Source organism: Rosa rugosa, chromosome 2 (genome assembly GCF_958449725.1).
Source record: "Rosa rugosa chromosome 2, drRosRugo1.1, whole genome shotgun sequence".
NCBI classification, from domain to species: Eukaryota; Viridiplantae; Streptophyta; class Magnoliopsida; order Rosales; family Rosaceae; genus Rosa; species Rosa rugosa.
The window spans coordinates 16,104,134-16,118,313 of record NC_084821.1 but is presented as its reverse complement, the minus strand read 5'-3'; the positions used below and the strand labels follow the sequence as shown (position 1 = coordinate 16,118,313).

General features: G+C 35.8%; 2 long non-coding RNA genes across 13 annotated transcripts; one reads left to right on the top strand and one right to left on the bottom strand.

The window, feature by feature from the left end:
• Positions 1-1,805: 1,805 nt before the first annotated feature.
• LOC133732951 (uncharacterized) lies at positions 1,806-6,534 on the bottom strand. Of its 10 annotated transcripts, none has more exons than XR_009857415.1 (11): positions 6,280-6,534; positions 6,059-6,189; positions 5,846-5,958; positions 5,689-5,751; positions 4,785-4,917; positions 4,355-4,458; positions 4,041-4,146; positions 3,094-3,159; positions 2,865-2,972; positions 2,642-2,779; positions 1,806-1,958 (listed from the first exon to the last, which is right to left on the bottom strand). It is a non-coding gene; the product is annotated as an uncharacterized LOC133732951 (long non-coding RNA). The 10 variants fall into 10 exon arrangements; XR_009857416.1 differs by having other exon boundaries at positions 1,808-1,958; positions 4,355-4,410; positions 6,059-6,177; positions 6,269-6,534; XR_009857418.1 differs by having other exon boundaries at positions 1,809-1,958; positions 4,041-4,137; positions 4,320-4,410.
• A 1,945-nt stretch (positions 6,535-8,479) lies between these two features.
• On the top strand, positions 8,480-13,188 carry LOC133734113 (uncharacterized). Of its 3 annotated transcripts, none has more exons than XR_009858087.1 (7): positions 8,480-8,647; positions 8,802-8,988; positions 10,615-10,681; positions 10,915-10,962; positions 11,335-11,487; positions 11,614-11,941; positions 12,118-13,188. It is a non-coding gene; the product is annotated as an uncharacterized LOC133734113 (long non-coding RNA). The 3 variants fall into 3 exon arrangements; XR_009858086.1 differs by having other exon boundaries at positions 8,481-8,647; positions 11,360-11,487; XR_009858085.1 differs by having other exon boundaries at positions 8,481-8,647; positions 10,615-11,487.
• Positions 13,189-14,180: the final 992 nt, after the last annotated feature.

Here is a 14,180-nt window from a genome sequence, read left to right as displayed (position 1 = left end):
GTTAGTCTGCCGCTTCTCTTTCCTTGTTTAGCTCGGTTTCTCCTAGCCGAAGTAGGAAAATGTGCTAAAGTTGACTTTTCATTTCCATGCTTCCATCATTTCCTTTTCTTGCAGCTCGCATAATCTTCCATAATTCTGCAGGTAGGCTTTATTTAGCCTCTAAATAATATATTTCGAACTTATCGACAGTATATAGCTTGAGCCACTAACATTGGCTCAATTTCTCCAAGACATGCCTTGTCAGGCCAAAATGCTCATTTTGGGTTCAAACAGTTACTTTGTTTAGAGTCGGGGCCGGATTGGCTTCATCAGTATGTCAGTATGGATTTCCAGTGTGAAGTCTAGTTGGGTCAATGTTTTGCAGGGGTCACCATATCGGTGTGCTTTTGTAGATTGTTGATCCACAACTCATTGTATTCAATTCATTATTAATATTGAAGTATTCTTTTGATCAAAAAAAAAAAATCACCAAACTTAGGGTGCTTCAACACAAATACTGAATTTCAAGCGACCAACGGGTACTCCTTCCACTCCCACGCTTCAACCACCACATGATAGAGAACTTTTCTTGAGGGTCTGGCATAATTATGGATAGGTATTGCTAGATACTGATGATGGCAATTGATTTAAACCTAGGTTTCTGGAACGACCCTTCTTTGAAGAATGGGAGAATAATTGCATCTCATGTTAAAAGTTTAAAACTAATGTTAAACCTCAAGAAGGAGTAGTCAAAGTTCATTAAAAAGATGATGATCCGATCAAAAAAAAAAAAAAACGGATGATGAAAACTTATGAACATGAGCATGCGCAATTACATGCTAATGAAAAAACTGAACATCTCGATAAAGACTAAGAGCAACTCCAACAGCTTCCCCATATTTTAGTTTTTCTTTATTTTAGGGAAAAATGAGTCTCTTTTGCTCCAACAGATTCCCTATAACTATCTCCATTTTGAAAGAGGGCTTGCACAGCTGCCCTTAGGCCTTGATCATTAATGAAACTTTAGAATACATGGGGGGAACATGATACCTGAACCCCAAATTACAATAAGCATAAGAAGAACAACTCGCTCTCTAGGGTTCTCTCTGTATCTCCATGTTAGGGAAAGTGAGGAGAGAGAAAACAAAATTCCCTAAATTTACATCAATCTCTAAAATTTTAAGGAATAATTTGGAGATTCTAGAGATTGCTGTAAAATAGGGAATCTGTTGGAGTTGAAGAAGAAAAATTGCTTAAAGCTTTGACTTTTGCTTCCTTATAATACAAAAATTATAAAGAAGTTGTTGGAGTTGCTCTAAAGGTCACAGCCAAGCAATCATACAAATGAAATAGATCGATTTTGTACATCACTTTTACTATATTTTCTATATTATTTTTCCATATTGTGTCTTTATTTGTCATTTTATTATTATTACAAAGTCAACCGCTACTTCAAAAAAGTAAGAAGTCCAAATGTCAAATTTAGAGGTATAAATAAAATCAATATTCCTTAAAAGAAAGGAAGAACCTCTCCTACGGTACCCATCGAAGTTGAAGTTGAGGAAACCCTAGGGGCCCCATCCTCATCTAAATTGTAGTTCCATTTGTCTCATGACCTAGATTAACTAGAGCATTAGTCTCATGATACATGTGTTTAAATGAGGGAAGTCTGTGGAAGATGTGGGAAAATAGGTTGTCGGGGTCTAGGTTCTTTCAAAATTAAGACTTCCATGATAGGCACGCATGAATGCGACATTGGGCATCTTCGCATGGATGCAACACCGGCAACCTAGCACCAAAATGATATATACTAGAAAATCCTTCCCGCGCGATGCTGCGGGGGTTTGGTTTTTCTAAACTAAATTAAAGTGTATCTTTGCAATTCCTCCTTCATTCTCCTAACTTCAGTTGTTTTTTCCACCATGCTTGTAATCTCGGATATCTTCAAGGCAGCATTGGCCAAGTTTCTCCACTCCACCCTGTATGATAGATGAAACAATATAATTAGCCAGAAAGTCTCCTCTTGAAATTCTTTTGTTTGTGTATTCCCTCAACTTCTTTCAAAAATAACTTCATTCCCTGAATCATGATCTAATATTTATATAAGAATCCAGAAAAGATACAATGTCCATTGGAATTGCCCAAAGATTTTATTTTCATTACCAAAATCCAATAAGCTATAGTAACAGAAAATTCATGTCTGCAAAAAACTCAAGAAAAAGTCCATTTCTAATTGGGAATCAAATAGAAAAGTCCGGAGTCTAATCAATTTTGTCAACCATGTGAAAGAGAAACAGAGGATATTTTTAGGTCATTCTATATGTAGTATTAGCATTTCATATTCCATCTTGCAACGAAAAATCAAGTAAGGGACCAAATCCATCAGCTGAAACTATATACTTAATCTCAGAAACAACCAAGCAGACCTAACAAATAATTAATCAAATAATGAATGAACCATTTTAAAGGTCATCCATATATAAGCATTAAACAACTGAAATGAGCTTTATCAAGAGCCAAACGAAGCAACCCTAAGAAATCATACTTTCAATCCAGCAAATACTAAAAGAAAAGTAGACATATAACCATTAAATCCCTTCATTGACCTCCTATTAAAACAAAACCAAGTAACCCCTTAAATCAAGCAACCCTAACTAATTACCTATTGTTTGTGTTCAACTACTGCAGTTTTAGATTGCACATTTTGTTGATTTAATTCATTAGCTTTATATAGCAGGTTCCGTTGATCAGCTTCAACACTCTCATAATCCACTGCATTAGCTTTCACATTACCTGGCCCCTACAACATTAAATCAAATTAAGTCACTCATTCATCACCTTAACTCATTTAAATGACATTGAGTTTTAAATACAACAGTACTTACTTGTTGACTTCTGAGCTTTGTCTCATTTGGCGCAGGTCATTGCAACTCACCAGCTTCTCTAACCCTCAATTTTTCAGTTCTACCTTGGTTGTTGCCTAGATGACAAAACTTTAGACCAATAAGCATCACATTAGATTCAAATTAAAAGAGGAGATGCAGATTGAAAACGGGTCTGTTAAAATTTTTCACCTTTTCAGTTATAGGATTAGAACATATTGAAATTTCATACCTTACCACTCGTACTATGGTCAACTCGTAGCCACCTCCACAGTAGATGGGTCACCAACATTCAGATCTGCAATAGTAACATGAGAAGTCAGTACGTTTCTTTCTTTATTTTACTGGCAATACACTGTTAAAAATTATCTTCTCTCAAGCAGATGTGCAAAATCAATGGAAGAGAGTTTTATGATTTGTGATGGTATTACCAACACTGTGCCAGTAAATAAAGAAATTAAGTTTGCTTGGAAAGTTATGCATCTATTATCTTCTTCTTTTAAGAAATCTAAAGTAACTTTAAAGATTTAAAAAGTTGGAGACGTCGCATATTGCATGATTTGAAAATAGAGTTTCTGATCTCAGTTGGGTTTTGAATACAAATAATTGGATCAGTGTTTTGACAGAATGTCAGTGTCAATGGTCCTTTGTTTCCTGGTGAGCAATTAATAAATTGATTATTGCACTTCATGGATCCAGTTCAGTATTTGTGAAAAATTGGGAATTGGAGGATGAGTGCATTCATTCTATATTTTTCTTCTACTTTCTTCAATACTTAAAAAAAAGACCAGCATGCCAGCAATTTCCATCCAGAAAATAAGCAAGTGAAATAGAGGCAATGACATGTCATTCACATCCATTACCTGTAGTGTTTGGCATAAGTTTACAATAGTAAAATGCAACACCTCGATCTCTAGCAGAATTTATTAAATTCTTTTACCTAGATATCTATAGATGATTCTTGAAAAATAAGTTGAAAAAATCTAAACAATGTGTTTTCAAAGGTCATGTCAAATACTCATTAACAGTTACGTATGTATATGGACACCAAATTACTAAATGAAGAAGTAGCTTCATTTACTGTTTAACTATATTGAAAGATAAGCGAAATCAATCTAGATAATGTGTTTTCAAACTATGGTCGTATTGAAACTCCTATGGATTTAATGTTATACAAACCTGAAGCTTGTTCTGATTTCTAACAACCAACAAATTCAGCCATCAGACCTTGCAAAAACATTCCAACTCTCAGCATACAGATGCATTTGACGTCAAGCTAGAGAACCTGTATTATGTTAATAAAATTACAGTGTTCAGTGATCATATCTATGTACTGCAAAACTAATTTGCTATAAGAACTGTACATAAGAATTTCCATGATCAACTTGTAACTATAAAAGATTAATAAGCAATCTAGGGTATATTTAGACAGGCATCATACACCATATCTACCCTTACATTAAAACTTGAATCTGATTAGGCACAATGTTCACCTCATCTTGATGAAAAACTTGATGATTCTTGCCGATTCTTGAATGTACCGGTACAGCTGCATATAGAAATCTGACTTTATAAACACTATCATATATTGAAAAATCTGCAAAATAAAAGTAATTTCAAAATTCTCACTTTATCGACCAATTACTTATAAAATCTTAAGCTTTGAATGAGTGCTAATTGTTGGACCATGGTTAAGATGCATTGTATATGTAATCTTTGTTCAAAGCCGACAGAAGTTCGGGTTACAGATTGGAAATGTAGAAACGAACAAACATATAAGCCAATGAATAAAACAAACATTGTAAAGAGAACGATAAACCAAACCAAGTCCAAAGTCAAATGATCGAGAAGTAAAGGAATATGTAGCAACCATGAACCATCACAGCCCCATAAATAGAAAAATGAACTGCTGAAAAATTTTACCTGCAGTGAACAGTGAATTTGATTCAATATCTGCAGAATCCGCAATCTTCACCTCAGTCTTCCTAATACCACCACAACATACTTCAGGCTACAAAAACAATTTTTCTTGACAATATGATTTCCTACAGCAGACCTGCATACAAATAAGAGCAGCATCAAGACCATAAGGAGATGTTATAACAATTATCATTTGTATATTCTTAGTATATTTATTTCAAATTTATAGAATCTGTAACAGTTTCTAATATTATATCCATTATCTTTAATCTTTTTGTGCAGTCAATATGGGAGATGAAATATATGAAAAAATGGCAAATCATCAATCATGTGAAAGCTTCGATCTTTTTTTTTCTTTTCTCTGATATGAAAATGTTTTCAAATTGAATTGCAAGTACAAAAATCTCATAACACAAATAGCTGTCTTTCAACCCTTTTGGGCGTCCAATATCATACACTTCAATATAAAAATGCTCTATCTGGCTTTTAACAAAATTTGAACCTACAGCACATTGACTGGTGGAACCCTATTTCTCAATATCTTTAACTTATGGGTGACCATTGCTTGCTTTATGTGAACGTTAATAAAGGGGGTATTATTCTACCATTGAGCTTGAGCACACCCACTCACAATCTGAAGGATTATCAAATGAATCAAAATGCTGATCCACCTTTGTCTTCCTAAGCATCACATCTCTAGCCTCACTGGTTCTAATAACACAGAACAATTAAGCTACAAAAAACAATTAAGCTCTCACTGGTTCTAATAACACAGAAAGAGAGAGTCACAAATTTCTCAAGCTCACACCAAATAACATTTTTCACGCTGTTGATCAACCACCATGCTCAAAAATAAAAATAAAACAGTTGCCCAGCGAAAAGGGAGGAACAAATGATTCATGATTACCTTTTATGGAATAGATGATTTGCGCTCTGATGCTCAAGATTGAATAGAATCCAACCATCTCACCTGAAAATAGAGGAGATAATGAGCAGAAAGAAAGAAATCAAATCCAAATTCATAGATCAAAAGCAACGAACTGAACTCTGTCAGTATCGCTTACACGGCTGTAGACGACACCAAAGAATTGGTAGTGTCACGATTGGGATCAACGATTTGGGTATTTGGGTGTAACAGTGGAGGTCGGTGTAAACAGATGCTTCCCGAAGAACACGGCTGTAGAAAAACAGAAGAAATACACAAAATTCAACTACAAAAAACTCACTTAAGACCACAATTCTGGACAACTGAAAAAGAACCCAAATCAAACACATACCTATTGAAAGCTTCCTCCCAAACTCGATCAAAATTCTAGCAGCAACCTTTTCCGAAACAAACCCAAACTTTGCTCCGAAAGTCGACCAAAATCTTGGACATCTCTTCTTCTTCTTCTTCCTATCCCAGCGACTTGCGATCAAAATTCAAAATACTACATCAAACCCACAATTCAAGATGGCAAGATGGCAAATCGTATATGAAATATTACCCAATTCTTACTGTTCTTGATTTCAATTCCCCGGCCAAGGTCGGTTGAATATGAAGCTCGATTTGGATAGAGGCTGCCCGAAAAGGATGAATCATATTTAATCGCTGATGTCGGTGGATTATCAGATTGGATTTCGATTTTGATAGAGATTTCCGGAAAAGTATGAGGTCGGTTGCAACGCTTGGTTTAATAAGGATCAACTGTGGTTCTCTATATTGCCTCAAGATAGAGACTTCTGGAAACCGGCCTCATATAGAGACGTCTAGAAACGTATAGAAGAATGGCAACCCGTAATTAGAAGAAGAAGAGAAGGGCAAAAGCGTCATTCAATTGGAGCTCGAATGAACAGTTGAGACGCGAATGAACAGTCCACGCCCTTTAGATAATGATATATATATATATATGTGATTACGTGAAGCATATTGTCTAGAATATACAGCCCACATGATATAATGGCAGACGTTCCAAAGAATTTCGGGATAAAATGAGGCTACAGCTAGCAAAGCATGGAGAGGTAATTAAGCAGCCGTCAAATTTAAAAGGTTTGGTGTCCCGAAAGGTCACATTGTTTGCTTCCAGTCTACTGTCACAGACTTGAACACTTAAACCCCGGTGGTTTCGTAGTGGAATTAAGCCAAGAGCTCTTCATAAAACTTGTCAAACTCACTGTCCTCTTTTGATTGATAGGTATATATATTGAGTGGAGAACTTCAAAAACTAGGGACAACCCATTTGGAGGAATTCATAGGGGTTGTTATTGGTGTTGTCCACAGTCCACTCATTCTTATCCTTTGCCTTTAAATTTCATATATATTTGGAGACGTATTTGTTAATTATGATTGTGTAGAACTCTTGTTTGGGCTAGGGTTGATAATTAAGACCTAGCCCTGAACCGTATATTTAGATGAATTGCCAAGTAATAAAGTTGTAATTATGAGTTTGGTTAATTGATGCAACCTCCACATCAACAACATTGAGGACCTTATATGAAAAATCCAAGTGAGTATGTTATGGTGCAACCGCCCCAAGCTACAGTATCACCCATTACTTCTTGAATGTTTGGTGATACTCGAGCAGACTCCTATAGACACCACTACAATTTAAGATTTTAGAACACGTTAGGGTCAAGAGGCTTGAGCCTGGGTATTTTTACATTTGTTATTCCAGGAACACGGTTGAGATTGATTGCCCAAATCTTTGGTTTTTGAAGTTTGATTGCTGTAGTTTTACCCAGTTTTGGCTTAAGAATGCATCGTATTTGGATTGAGCAGATGATGTAGAGGCAGAAGCTGTTGGAGATTGCGCTCTGTGCTGTGCTGGGAGCCTGGGACAGAGACCAGACTATTGGCGAAGCCAGTTCCGGTGAGTGAAGAAAATGAGTGGCAGCAAAAATATTAGAAGATAGTAGGGGTAATTTGGAAAATTCAATGCATAAAAGAGAAAATGGGAGTGTGGTTTACAAAAAGGGGAGTGCAAATTTCACTCCCCTATATGAATACACGTAAGGAAATTTAGCTTGGTAGCCCTAATTGGTGCGCGCTAAGTATGGATTTTGGTGCCCTAAAATTATAATTTGTATACTTGTACATTTATATTAGGATTAATTACTGCTTACTCTCTATACTTATAGAGTTTCATCGTTTCAGTCCCTGACCTTCGAATTTCACCTAAAAACTCCTCGAACTCTCAATTTCCTCACAATTCACTACACCAATTTCGGAATCAGACAACACATATCAGACGACAGCAAACATTTTAACTGTCGTCTGAATTAATCAGACGACAACAAGAAATATTCTGTCGTCTAAGTTTTCGAATCCAACAACAGTTTTTTCTTTGCTCTCGTGCAATAGCATTTTAGACAATGATTGATTTTTTTTGATGTTGTCTGAATGAATTAATTCAGACAACAGTTATTATGTGATGTTGTCCAAGGTTGATTAACACAATGGTGGATAAAAGATGTTGTCTGATTGTTTTTAATCACACAACAGTTATTACTTCTCCGTTGTGCAATTACTCTTAATACAATGGTTGAAAAATATGTCGTCTGATTATTTTGATTCACACAACAGTTTTTTAGTTGTCTATTGTGTGACTTTGTTTCAGACAATGTACTGAAATTGATGTTGTCTAGAGTTTTAGGGTTCAACATGTTGATGTTTGCCCGCTCAATTTTTTTGCCGAAACTTAAACTTCCCACTTTTTTTTTTAAAGGACATAAAGGTTCCATTGAAAACAAAACCTCTCTCCTCTCAGACAGCCAACGCTTACAGCTCGCCATCTCTCTCACGAAATCTCCCTATTGATCTTTACCCACATGGCCGAAAACACCAGTTGATGTCGAAGCAAAAGCCTATCCTCCAGCAATTGCAGTGGGTAAATTTCTCTGTCATCTCTCCCTCATCTGCATACCAAATTGGGGTATCAGATTTTAATTTTGTTGGGTTTCTTTTAGATTGGAGATGAACATGCAACTCTTTGCTATTCCAATTCTCTTTTTGGGCTTTTGATATTCATAATTTTCTGCTAGTTTTTTAGCAGCTCAGGTCTAAGTTTTCGGTTGGGAGATCGTAACTCTGCGGTGGACGCTGGGCGGCTGGGCAGTCATGAGTCACTCTCCGCCTCTCGTTCGTTGCTCTCTCTGCACCACGCAACTGCGCCACACCTCTCTCTCTCCCTCCCTCCCTCCTTGATGGGATCTCCCTCAGTCTCTCACTGTAAGTTCTTGTTCTTCTTAATCTGGGAAATTTGAATTTGAAAATTGAAATGAATTGGAAATTTGGAATTCGAATTGGTATTGTCCTGCACTCATACTGATAATCTGGGCTTCGTATTGATTCTATTGAAGAAAAGAAACTTGTATAATCAGGGCTTCGTATCGATTCTATTGAAGAGAAGAAAGTTGTATAATGTGGGCTTTGTATTCGTTTAATCTAGTTAGATATAATGAATATGCATATTGTTAATGAATAATGCTTCGTTTAATCTGGTTAGATTTAAACTGGGCTTCGTATTCTAATGAATAATGCTACTTGGTAATTGGTAATTGGTATTCGTTGAATATGGAAATTTAATTTCATTTATTTTGCTGCTTCTACTTCTAAGTTTGCTGTGATGCAGTCTTGATTCCTCTTTAAATTTGGTTAGATATAATGATTAATGAATAATGCTACTTGGTCAATTACTTAATTGTAACTTGTTTCAGCTTGAGTGCAGCCCATTGAGGAATGCTAATTATCTTAACCTTAGCTTGTTAGTGGTTGATATTGTTAGTTTACAAATGAGAGATTTTCTGGTCAATTGAGAAGTTGGGAACTGTGAGTCTGCGACATATCTAACATGGGTTGTATGGAGAGAGCATTACATTATATACAATATATATAGAGTTACCTCATAGCATTTTAAAGGCAATGACTCAAGGCGTTCTTTCAGCGGGATGGTCAAGCCAGTATTGCAGCTTTGATATTCCGCTGCCCACATAGGTAACTCAGTACTAGAGGAATTGGAGATTCTTGACTTCAACGGTCTCCAAGCGTTGCTTGTTATTGCTTCGATAAACCCCTTAAAGTCGTGCTCATTGTATAGGAGGCGAGCACCACTCATCTTCATTTCAACACCTGGTCTATCAGCTACAGTGTAAGCCTCTATGCTTATGCACTCATTCAAGGTATTGATTTGTTGCGAAAACCACACAGCTGTTGTATATAACCAATATCCAGTTGGGCCAGTGAATGGCGGGACAATAACATTTAGCTCGTGGGATAAAGTTTGTTTTTCAAGACGACCTTCATTGGTATCAAAGTAGCAGTCAAACTTGTGCATAACTTTGAAAGCACAACTAGTATCAAAGTCCTCATGAATTTCATAACAAACATACAGAGCATATCCTATCCAGGGTTTGCTTTCATTGTCTAACTCTGTTGGCAACATCATCATTACAGAAGAACTACTGCTTTGATTCTCAAACCACTCTGGGATAATATTAGCTCCAGCTGAAAAGGCATGTGCCGAGCTCAATGGTTGACTTGTTTCTACCTGCATTTATTTTTTTAGAATTAAAAAAGGATGTTAAATTTTAGTGGAATGAGTTAGTAAACTAACATGGGTTTTTGAACCTTTTTGAATTATCATTGGCTGCACTATACCATATCTTGTATGGTGCAAGTCTTTTGGCATCTCCAAAATTATACTGTCCAGATTTGTGCTACTTTATTCCAATTTTCAACCGGGTTTATTTTTTGTTGTATGGAATAAGCATATTGAACTTATTTGTTTGAGATGATGTTTAAATCTTCTGATGATGCAAATTTTTAACTTTGCTTTTTTTTTTTTTTTTCTTGCAGAGCAATTGTTACTAAAGTCTTTAGCAGATACATTCCTAGTTTCATTCTTCTGTTATTTCTGAAAATGGTATCCTTTGTTATGTAATTCTTTTTATCCATTCAAGAATATATATCTCACAATGAAATAAAAGGAGTGCATCTTCAAAAGTACTTTGGTTCACAATGGTTGTCTTTTTTTGCTATTGTATTTACTGGATCATTTTTCTAAAACTTCCATATTTTTTTATCGATACAGAATATTCCTGCAAAGCTTGATTTACTTTGACATTTGTCTACTTTTCTTGAAATTGCAAAGTACAGAATCGTCTCTGGTGTGGCTGGACTTTTGATTGTCCTTAAAAATCTAAGGTAAGTAAACCTTTTGTTCAAGTGACTGCTGTTTAGCACTGCTTATTAATTTCTGGTGATTTTGTCCCTTTGTATACCCTCCTGGTAAGTTCATAATTTTGGAGAACTGTCAGACTTAATGGGGCTCTGGTGCATCTTGTAATGTCACCTTAATTTTATTGGATTGCAGCATTGGTTTCTCATAAATGCTTACTACTTTAAGCTTTTATTGAATTTCCTTGTAGATCTGACATTTGTATCAGTCTTAAATGTGACTGTGTATATTCTTGCTGGGAAATTAATTTTATGAACTTATCAATCAAATGTAGTTCCTTTAGAATTTTATATTCTTTACACCAAATAGAGAATATTTTTCTAACTAGCTCATTCCAGCTTTTGAGGCTTGTCACTGTACTAGGGATGAGGTCAATATGATTGTCAAAGTCAAAGGCTAAACTGCTCCATGGGAAGCTCTTGGAAAGGAAATACAATCATGAGGATATCATCTTGTCCTTGATTCGCCATCAATCTATTTGAACTTTTTAAGTAAGATTCTTAAATGACTGGTTATATGCAATTTTATTGCTAGTTTATATCTGGTTTGTAGATTCATCACATTAACCAGTTAATGTAATCTGTTGCTGAAGTGAATGCAATTTGTGGTTTTTGGAGTTGCAGGAATTGGGTTTTGATGGATGAAAGTTTAAGTTTTTGTTTTGAATTCTGTGATTGTGAGTTGAATATCTGGTTTGCTGTTTGAGTTTCTGTTTCTTGGGATTTCTTTTGGCATTCAGATGGTTTGATTACCTTTCTGCCTTCATGCCTCTAATTCTTTATTTTTTTTTTCTTTATTAAATTTTCAAATCCTACTTTAAGTAACATTTTCATGATATTCTTTCATTTGTAGGGAGTAAGCATCTTCTAGAGATGAATAGGATTTTAAGGCCCGGGGGATACTTTATCTTGTCAACTAAACATGACAGCTTTGAAGCTGAAGAAGGTTTGTCCCATGTTTTACAATTGCTATTTTGAGATGCTTGAAAGCTGGAACAGTAGACCTTATCTTATACTATATCATGAGGAGCAATTTTCAGTAGACCTCTTTTGTAGATATGTTTAACCTATTGAGCTGTATCTCATGCTACAGACGAGTTAACATTGAGTTTCTTATTTCAGGTAAACAAATATCTAGAAAACTATGAAATGGCCCTTACTGGATTTGAAGCTGCTGCTTTCAAGGATCCTGGTCTCAATGCTACCGAAGAGGTTCAAAAGATTGTTAACCTTCTTGACAAGCTAGATAATTTGTTAAGGGTAATGCATTTTTCATTTGTAAATGTGGTATCTTGAGGTCTTGAGTATGTGTTTCCAAAGTGGTTTCTAGGATCAAGGGGCCTTGGGCTATCATCTATTGGCAGGTAACTTTTGAGTGGTAAGTTTCGATTTAATGTGATTGGAATGTGTTGCACTATCTGTTTTGCTTTGGATACTAGTTTGAATTATGCCAAATACGGCTTTGCACTCTTTCTAATGTTATTTGTCTTTCTATGGCAGTTGCTTTAATTCCTTTATCTATTTTCACCAACATTTTCGTTCCACTTTTCGTTTTTCTTTTTCAATTTTCATTAGTTTTGCTTTAGATCCAATATTATATGCTATCTATGTCCTAAGTTATGGATTTGTGATCTCCCTTTCATTTTCATATTGTCCAGTCTGGTATGGTGAACCAGTAAGCATTTTTACCTTTGGGTGAGATTTTGGTTTCTCTTTAATATGATTTTTAACTCTGACAGATTCAATTTGTTAATGGACGTGTACCACAATCTATATCAGAAATACGAGGGTATTTGGAGAATAATTTGTTACAAATAATTGAAATCTGAGTTGCAATTCAGCTCTTAATACTTTCTGTTGTTTTATTGTCTAAGGTTGGTGTGCGAGGACATAACTGGGGGTCTAGAGGATATTGCCATTCCAGCTAGCAATTTGGTCGATGATCCGCCTGTTGCTTTGCCAGTTGATGTTGTAAATATGGTTATCTTAGCAAGCATAAAGGAGTTAAGGCTTAAAGCTGCTGGTGCATTGTTTTCACTTATTTGTGAGGTTTAGGACGTTAATGCGCATCACATTTATGGACAAGTATAAGTTTATGGTTAGGGTTAATGTTGGGATGGAATAACTTTGTTGAATATATGGATGAATGTATCGGATCTTTACATAAATGAATTTGTTTTGAATGTGTTGTCATTTGGATTCCATATATGCAGAATGTCGGTCTTTTGAATGTCTTTCAGATCATTCTATTCCAGCTAAAAACTATTGTCTAATAATTATTCATCATAAAATGCCTAGCAAAAACTGTTGTATGAGCTATCTAACTATAATACATTAAGGACTAAAAGAATGAGAAAGTCATTGTCTAGCAAAACAACAGACAACAGTTTTTCGGAGAAACCTATAATATCAATAATGGATAGACAATGGGAATTTCAAGTACATGTTGTCTGACCCAACCTTCAGACAACAGCAAGCATATAAGCCCCTGTTGTCTGGCACAGCCTTCAGACAACAGCAAGCATAGAAGCCCCTGTTGTCTGGCACAGAATTCAGACAACAGCAAGCATATAAGCCCCTGTTGTTCTTTGTGGTATTCAGACAACAGACTGGGTAGTAACTGCTGTTGTACTAAATTTTATCAGACGACAGTTTTCTGGTATTGTCTGATCCATGTATCAGACGGCATTGAGATAGACAACAGCAAAGACAATACTCAGACGACAGTGAAAAACTGTCGTCTGATTGAAAAATTGGTGTAGTGATTGGTCCCTGCCGTCAAACTCCGTCCAAATTGTCCGTTATATTGCTGACGTGGCATTTTTTTACACGCCGAAATGTCTATTATACCCTTAATTATTATTTTTAATTTATTTATTTTCTTTTTTCTCTCTCACTTTTTTTTCCCTTTTTTGTTTTTTTTTTTCTACCTCTTCTTCTCCCAGCTCTCCCTCCTATCTCCTCATCTCCACAGACCTTCAAGATTTGCAAGCTCTATTTTTTGCCACATTTGGCAACACCCACCGAAAGGAATGCCGCAAGTCTGATTCCCAACCTGGCAATACTCCACACCAGTTTCCCATCTAATCCGGCCCCGGAATCAGCATGATCAAATTCATCATCATCATCATCAGATTCAGCAGCTGAGCTACACTGCTGAAGCTCATCATCATCACTAGACACAC